Raw genomic sequence first — 7,123 nt, 5'->3', positions numbered from 1 at the left:
CACTCCACACTCAAGCCTGCCTGCACCAGGTGGAAATCAATTTGTTCCTAATTCACCTCTGAGCTGTACCAGTCTCCTTCCCTTGCAACTTGGGCTAAGTCTCCTGCGCTGAGGCCCTTGGCTCTTGAAGGTCTATGCACTCCCTAAATCTGATGTAAATAGTTGCTTTGGAATAGGCCAAGGAGCTGGAGGAGGGTCCCCCTCAGCTGAAAGCAGCTAGTGCCACCCATGGAGCCCGCCCCCCTTGCCAATCTACTGCCTCCCCAGAGAGCTAAACTTGAGTTTAAAATCTTTGCTATATCATCGAACATGAGCCTAAGAAATTACTGTCTCTTTTCCAGACACACAAGGAAGAAATAGGCTTATATAATTCCCAGAGGTCTTAGCGCTTCATGTTTTGATCACCACCTCTAGCAAATGCTACACATCGATTACAGCTTCAGGGGTTGGCAGTTGCTGGTGTGGAGAAAAGGGAAATGAGAGGATTTAGACACCAGACTTTAATTTGCATGTAGGCAAATTCTACTTGGCCCCCATCCATTTGCTTGCATGACTGGCAGCACATTCGCTTTCTACAGTGGGAGCAGGTTCAGCCATGCGGGCTGCACCCTGGCCCAGAACTAACTTACTCAAGCTGCAAAGCACCAGAAGGGGCCCTCTGGCCTTGGCAAAAGCTGCCAGATGTGATTGTACAAAGCAATGGGATGCAACCGTCCACTTTGGGAGAGGGCAGCTTGGGAACATACTTCCATTCAGTGCCATATCTTCTGCATAGTGCCAGCTTCCCACCTGGACAAGGCAGGGAGGTCAGCTATCCCGTTAGCAGTGCACTTTCGGTACTCAGAGCACTTCTCAAGCAGTAACATGGATTAGAAAGGCTTAGCCACTACGGCTGGTGTTGCAAAGGCTCCACCGTTTTCCCTCCCCTCCCCACTACCCAATTCATTTCCCCTGCAAACAAACAGTGGGAAACTGGGCTGCTATTTAGCTTCCTACTAATCCCAGTTCTAAGAACAAGTTTTAAGTAAGAGAACCTGTAAACGCCCATTGTTGAGGAATAGCTGCTAACACGACGAGCCTGTTCCATTGGAAAATAAGCGGTACTGTATTCCCATTGTTGGACAGTATCTGATAGCGGGTGATGCATGGAAAAAGGGAATGATTCTGTGTTAAGGGCAGCTCACAAGACTGCTGCCTCTTCTCTTGCCTGACCTCATATTCCTCATCCTGACTTGGAGCTAGCAGGAGCAGCAGCTCTGGGCAGTGTTCTGTTTGTGAGCCCCATTGACCAGCCAAAGGCACTGTCTGCAATCTAGCATTTGTTCTATCAGCCTGACGCTGTTCCTCGCACACCTCTCCCCACGATGGTGCCTGCTGGCGCCCAACGTACCTAAATAAAGTTGTTCAGATACAAACCTGCCTCTCTCTGTCTGCAGGGGGGGAGGGCTGGATGGGCTCTTACAGCAATTGCTCGGGAGACACTTTCTTCCCCTGGAATGCTGGTGGTCATTACAGAAGTTACTGTTGTGGGCTGTACACTTACTTACACTCCATAGCATTCAAAGTGGGTAGGACAAAGGGACCAAACAGACAAGTTGAGGGGGAAGAGGGTAACTGACAGACGTATTTAAAAAAAAAAAAAATCTCCCTCTGCCCTGGCCCCAGGCAGCGGGGTAAGTTATTGTAGCCAGCATGGTAGAAGTGGGGCACTTAGGAGGAATCCAACTCCAGAGAAGGTAACAGCCTGGTGGAACAGTTCACAACAGGCTACTCTACAGGTAGCAATAGGCTGAAAGGAAGGGGGCAGACTCTCAGCAAACAAATGGGGCTGCAGTTGGAAATTTAAGCCTTCGTTTCACAGCACGACAGCAAGGATTATCGAACAACCTCGCAGACCCCTGCTGACAGGAAAGATGTGACCGATGGTTTGAAAGTAATAAAGGTGAAGTCCCAGTAATCACAGCTGGACGACAGGCCAGAACAAGTACAAGACAGTGTTTTACAAAACCAAACTTGGTGCCAGGTGGAAACTTGCTTCTATTCCGTGGAGCAGAAGACTGCTCAAGACAAGGCCCCAGGGTGTTAGCTTGAGACATGTGGCTAGGTCTACACTACAGCGGGGGGTCGACCTAAGATACGCAACTTCAGCTACGTGAATAGCGTAGCTGAAGTGGCGTATTTTAGGTCGACTTACCTGGCTGTGAGGACGGCGGCAAGTCGACCGCTGCCGCGCCACCGTTGACTCCGCTACCGCCTCTTGCCGCGGTGGATTTCCGGAGTCGACGGTAGAGCCATCAGGGATCGATTTTATCGCGTCTTCACTAGACGCGGTAAGTCAATCGGCGGGTAGTGAAGACAAGCCCTGAAGGCCAATGGTTCTAGAGCAGAACACACGAGCCAGACCAGAAGTTACTTCAGAGGATCCCAGCCCTTGCTCTGCATTTTCATTTCCTGTTTTGTCTGAAGCATCAGTGGTTGGGGCAGTCGCAGGTGGAGCATGCACGGAAAGTGCCAGCCCTGAACTGTATTTAATTCAGTCAGCTTCCTGCCTTGGAACTGGGTGTGAATCACTATCCAGGGTTACTCAGGCACCTGTGGCTAGTTTTATCTCCGCTGCTCATGCACTGACTTATTTAGAAACAGTCACTTCTCAGCTACAGTTGTTCCTTAGGGGGCTGCCCCCTTCCTACCCTGTCACAAGGTGGCTTTGAGAGGAAGGGAAGGCAGTTCCTGTCTGTGTGGCACAGAGGCAGTAGGGTGCTACACAGGAAAGCTATAGCCGAGGGAGATTACCTAGCTGATGGTACAATGGCTAGGCTTAGGGGTTACCCTTTGCCACAGGGGGCCCACTAGTGTTCACACCAATTTTGCTCTAATAGGTCAGCCAATGCTGCCCTGAAAGCACTTGTGCCTGCAGCTTTAAGATGGTGTCCAGGCGCTACAGCGTTCCCAGAGACTAGAGTGCTGCAGCAATGGAGTTGAAGGTGGCTGTGACTCATTCAGTGCCAGCTGAAGACCAATGTCTGAGCTTTTTTTTGGAAGAACAGACCACTGAGGGGGCAAGGGAGGGAAGTCCAGCAGGAAGGGGAAGTGGTAAAATATCAGAGTAGGTCCTAGTCCTTGCGCACACACCCCTCCCGTGTCACACTGACAGTACTGTGCTCCCTCTCCGCGGGCAGAAGTACACATGCTCAATGGATTCAGCTACTTTCCAACCGGAGAAGAGAACTGGTCCAGGGGAGTGGCTGCTCCCTCACTTCCAGGTGTGCAGTAGAGCAGAAAGGCAACCAGGAGAGCTGGCTGGTAGCAGAACCACGCTGGAAGGGGGCGCACTGGCTCCAGCCACTACGTGTTTATTAGCTAAGGGGAATCAGAGCAGATGGAAGAGCCATATTACCATTGATGGGGAAGGAGCAGTCAGCGGAACGTTCCCTCTAATTGTATTTGCGGGAAGGAGGCTTGTGCACAGATGGGGCTGTGAGTTCACTCACACTCAGAGCCAACAGACAAATGGAACATGAGGGAGCCAGACACCGGATCCAACACCACTGAATTCCCTCCCTTCCCCCGTGGCCCTCCTCCCACATAAAATTGATAGCCACTGCAAAGAACGGAAGAACAACCAGAGGGATGCAGAGCAAAATATTAGGGAAGGGGGACTGTGAACCTCAAACAGATACAAACCAAGGCAAGAATTTTCCATGGGCCAATGTCTGCAGAGAGTGCTATTCACACAATCCGGTTTCTCTGGAAATGGAGGCCAACTCCCAGCAGCTGAAGTTCCTGTGCAGTACCTTGGAACGGAGGAATTGCCAGACTGACTCCAGGTCCATCTAGCCCAGTATCCTGTCTCCAACAGAGGCCAGAAACAGAGAGTTAGAGGCAGGTGTAAGAACCCCACTTAGCAGGTATAGGATATTTGCTCTTCACATTAGGTCTCCTCCTGGTCTAATAGCTAGCAATCAGCACAAACCCTGCAGCATGAAAACAAAGGAACTTGTTTGTTTGCCCTAATGGTGTTTGGGACAAAATTAAGGACCCATAATTTTCACTTCTGCCAGCAGGGCTTCCCCAGGATTTGGGCATGGGACCTCTGGCCCCGAAAGTGAGACCTACCCCTACACCACTGATGAGAACATATTGATCCTCCAACAGTGCACAACCCCCTCCCTGCTCAGCACATGCTTCCCACTGCCGCCCAAATCCTGAGTTATTAGAATACCAATAATGCCTCACCTCAAAACTATTCCTTTTGAGCGCTGGCAGGGGTAGCGTGGCTAACGGTCTCTTGAGAAGCAGGAGAATTACAGGCAGTTCATTATCGCGTCTTTGAAGATCCCCTCACTACAGGGCAGCAAGTAGCTCAAGCAATGCCCCAAATCATTAACACTGGCACCTGCAAGTTCACACACAGGCCCAAACCCAACCAGCCGGATTTCATTCCTCCAGACCACATCAACAGAGCTTGAACTCCAGTAACGGAACCCTAAGGAGGGAAAGCCTAGGTCCCCTAGTCCAGCAACAGGTTCTTCAGGCCAGAGAACCAAGTGGGCTAAACTGAAGCAACAGTACCGTAGGCATTTGGAGCGGGGACCATATGGCTGCCATGCCTATGTCCAAGCCTGAAAAGTGTGCGGTTTACAGTTCACAGCAGCACCTGTGGGGTGATGTTGGCCAAGGAAATGGGCTTGGAAAGAGACTGGTGCTCTGAGCCCGGCAGAACCTGGAACAGGTCAGATACCAACGATACAAAAACCCAGTCACAAGCAAAACCAAAATTGGCACGGTCTGCCACAAGGGCTGCAGTTCGGATAGGGAGCGCCTGCCCGGGCTGCAGTCAAACGAACTTGAGGGGAGCATTTGGGAGGACACTGGTATTTGGTTTGTGTGCAACAGCTACTGGTAATGCAAAGGGCCAAAACCTCAGGAACTACAGATCCCACTTGGCTCATGCTGGGAGCTGGAGATCCAAGAGGAGCAATCTAGTCCAGAACTCTTCCGACCAAGCTTAGCAATTTAAAAAGCGATTCTCTGGTTTGTAAAGCACTCCAGAAACTGACATTATTAACACACCCACCCCAAACTGAACCGCAGAACAGCAATACAGAAAAGGTAATTTTTAATCAGCTCATTAGGAAATGAAGAATCTGTCAAAGTTTGTTAAAAATTACATAAATAAGTTATGAGTTAACCGTCAAAAGATACAGATGCCTCCAGGCGGTAACTATTACAGCTTTGTTATATCTTGGTCTGAGACCCAAGGCGGCTGTGTCCTGAGGTGAAACGGCAGTAGTTTGGCTGGCTCCACCTTTAACAGCAGAACAGAGGAAGCGCCAACGGGGCACCTAGCTGGTGTCTAACTGAATACACAGCACATACATGATGGGGGAGTTTGGCCTTCACATGCTCCTGATGCTTTCCTTGTTCTCCTGCAGCTGTGAGAGTAGGTGGGTGCTTGTCCACCTCCAGCCAAAACTGAGACTAAATCCCAAAGTGCTTTGGCACGATGCATCTTGGTCATGATCCAGTTTTGCCGACTCAAGCAGAAATAGACTCAGCATAAAAAATTCCGAGACAAACCAGTTAGGGGATTTCACAGATCAACATCTCCTGCATGCAACCTGGATCAGAACTGTGCTAGCTACAAATGTGTGCTTGTTCTGACCCCAGCGTGGTCAAGGTCTTCTGTAGATTTCAACCCCTCTTGCTATCTTGCTCCAGAACTTCTGTTTGGCTGCTGAGTTAGTCAGTCAACCACTAGGACATGGTTTAAAACAAGACAAGCAGTTTATCATCAGAGCTGCCATTCTCACTGGTTTAGACCCTGCTCTACATTCTCAGCACGTATACTCTCTGATGACACAAAACTAACGTCTATTCACAGAGATGGGGTGAAATCCTGCCCCCACTGCAGTCAGTGGGCGGTTTACCATAAACTTCAGTGGGGCCTGAATTTCACGAATGGTAGAAGAGAAGAACTAGGAGTAGAAGAAGAACCTGGTAGCAGGGCAGGGTTGGGCTTCCCCTCCCCAGCAGCGGAGAGGGATGGGCTCAGTCTTAGGCTCAATCAGGTTTGTCAGGATGATTTAAAAGAGAGGCTCCGCTGCCCCCAGACCGGGGTAGACAACTATTCCCCTTACCAGGTACAGGTTGGTTGCATGGAGCTCAATCCGACAGCTCCAGGCTGAGGCAGTTCGGTTGATTTCCGGGGGATTACTTGTGGTGCAGGGATGAATGTGTGAGAGAGCGCACAGGGCTTGGGTGGTAAGGCCCTGGGCCGTCTTGCAAAGAGGAGGGGTTACAGTGCTCAGCAATCTCACCGGGCATGGGTCTCGCCGGTGGACAGGTCCCCAACAAAGCTGGTGTTGCTGTATCAATTCCCTTTGGGGTGGGGGTGGCTCTAGAGCCCCCTCCCCACATCAGGCGGTCCTAAACTCAGTTTAAAAACGGGCTTCAAGAACCATGAGCCATTTTGCAGAGAAAGAAGCAGATAAGCAACCCCCAGATGAAAGGCAGTAACACGGGGAACGTGGGCTCTCCCCCACCCTGCCCGTTCACTGCAGGGAGTCCGGCATCACGTTCACACAGGCCTCTGCAGGTTGCGTGAAAGCGATTAGCATTGGGACTAACCCGACAGAATGGGCTCGATCTAAGAACTGTGTCACTTCTCTGCAGTGAATTAGGTGTAAGGCATTATGTCAGTAGGGAGTAGCTACACTGAAGAGTCTCAAATCCCAATCCCAAACACCTAGAAGATTCCCCCATCCCAATTTTTCATCCTGTAAACCCCCTTCTAACTCCAGAGCCCTGCCTCAGAGTCACCACTTCTTCCAGCTGGAGAATGTCAAGCCTGCCCCCTAACTGGCTGCAGGGCCTGGTGAGGAACAGCATCCATTCCCTGAAGGAGATGACCACAATGCCTCTGCAACCCTACCTGCTCCTGCTGAGCTAGGGAGCGAGAGCAGGGCAGGAGACAAAGGCCTAGTCCACACTAGAAAGGACTGCAGGTAAGGCTAGGTGGAGATGCAGCTTATAGCCACACAAGAGTGCTTTAGCCTGTGTGGCTTATGCCAGTTCCCTGAACTGAATAAGCTTTATCCACAAAAGCTTTATTTTGCTGGTA

The sequence above is a fragment of the Emys orbicularis genome, chromosome 7, assembly GCF_028017835.1.
Source record: "Emys orbicularis isolate rEmyOrb1 chromosome 7, rEmyOrb1.hap1, whole genome shotgun sequence".
NCBI classification, from domain to species: Eukaryota; Metazoa; Chordata; order Testudines; family Emydidae; genus Emys; species Emys orbicularis.
This window is presented reverse-complemented; position numbering follows the sequence as displayed.